At 39.8% G+C, this 1555-nt stretch overlaps 1 pseudogene; it reads right to left on the bottom strand.

Moving 5' to 3' along the window:
* Positions 1–206: 206 nt before the first annotated feature.
* LOC127491523 (translation machinery-associated protein 7 pseudogene) lies at positions 207–592 on the bottom strand (annotated as a pseudogene).
* Positions 593–1555: the final 963 nt, after the last annotated feature.

Genomic DNA, 1555 nt, shown 5'->3' with positions numbered 1-1555 from the left:
CTGTTTCCTCCCCTACTCTTCCTTGAACCTGCAGTATCTCCACTTTTATTAAACTATCTCTCCCCAGACTATCAGTGTGCTCCCTTCCTATTCCGCCATCTTGCCTCTCTCTCCGAAAATTTCAATTCTTATGAACTGTTTATGACACATCTACTAAAATTCAATATAAATTACTTTAAATTCTCAGGTTTTTCTCCTTGCATTAGAATTGGATCACTGCTGTCATGATGTCTTTTTTACAAAAGTCTATTTGTAAAGGTATGACAAACTCCAAGATCACACTTCCTTCTAACTCTAGGTGGCAAAAGATGCCGTAGCTAGGTGTCCAGATGTTTGAATAGGAACTGAGTCAAAGGCATCATCTCTGCAGGCACCAGGAGCAGCTTGCTTTTTGCCAGATTTCTTAATTCCACCTGTGGCCAAGGGGCCTCTCCCAATGGCCTTAGCTTTCAGCTTTCCCAGTTTCTTCTGCTCCTCCCTTTGTTTTGGCTTGAAAGCCTGATCCTCCTCACCCATCTCCTTGGCCTGCCTCTTGGGCTGTCTCAGGGGCTCCTTCTTGCTGCCCTCCCGGCCAGACATGGCACCTGCCCTGTCAGTATGTCTTGTAAGTACATTTGTGGATAGTGGACTCAATTTTGTGTTCATGAATTCTACATGTTATGCATAAACTTGTCCATTGAAAATATGCTTGTTGAAGCTGTTAATTTTAGTTATGCTATTCAAATAGCCTTTACTGGGTCCTAAAGCCAAAATCAAAATCATTATTATATATTTGTTTGCAACTTACAGTAATCTAAAAAATGAAACTATATATTTTAGCTGCATTAAAAGTGGGAGAAAATGTAATCAAGTAAGTTGTTTTGGAAACCTTTATTTTTGTATTTGGCCAGGCCTCATCTATCACCCTAAGCTTTTCTATTTTTCTCACTTAAGCTTTAAACATATAGACTAATTCTTGTGTTTTATTTTTTTGTTCCTGTTTATCTATTGAAATTCCCCTTCATGAATATTCTGTTTCATTAGGAACCCACATCATAGCTGCCTTGCCTTGGTAAGAAAACCTGACCAGGAGCGAACCATGCACAGTTGAGACAATGGGTAATTGTGGTCCTCGGGTGATTGTGGGTACTTGAGATTAGAGCCTGAGGTGAGAGCTGAGGAGGAGGTAGCTGTGCTGGGCCATGCTCACCAGGATGCTGGTGAGAGGGAGGGAGTGAAGGAATGGGTGACTGGTCTGTGAGAGACTCACAGAGATGCCTTAGCTCCTGTCCTTCTGGTTCTGCTTCTGAAATCCTTGTGCCCTGATTATTCTTCATTTCCCGGCTTTGAATGCCCATGGAGCCTGTGTGTTTACCTTTTTGGTAAACCCTATTTTAATTAAGTTTGACTTAGAGGATTTTTATTTCTTGTAATTTAAGCATAAAGATGTTTTCACATTTTTTTCCTGATGTATCTATTTCTCTAAATTAATCTTTAGTTCTTAATCGTATTGGATCTCGTTGGTTTTAATTAAGTTATAATAAGATCATCACAACTCTAACGCTAGATTTTTTCT

The sequence above is a fragment of the Oryctolagus cuniculus genome, chromosome 3 (genome assembly GCF_051225735.1).
Source record: "Oryctolagus cuniculus isolate XC-2025 breed Fujian yellow rabbit chromosome 3, ASM5122573v1, whole genome shotgun sequence".
NCBI classification, from domain to species: domain Eukaryota; kingdom Metazoa; phylum Chordata; class Mammalia; order Lagomorpha; family Leporidae; genus Oryctolagus; species Oryctolagus cuniculus.
The sequence above is the reverse complement of the archived record's forward strand: the minus strand, read 5'-3'. Positions and strand labels throughout refer to the sequence as shown.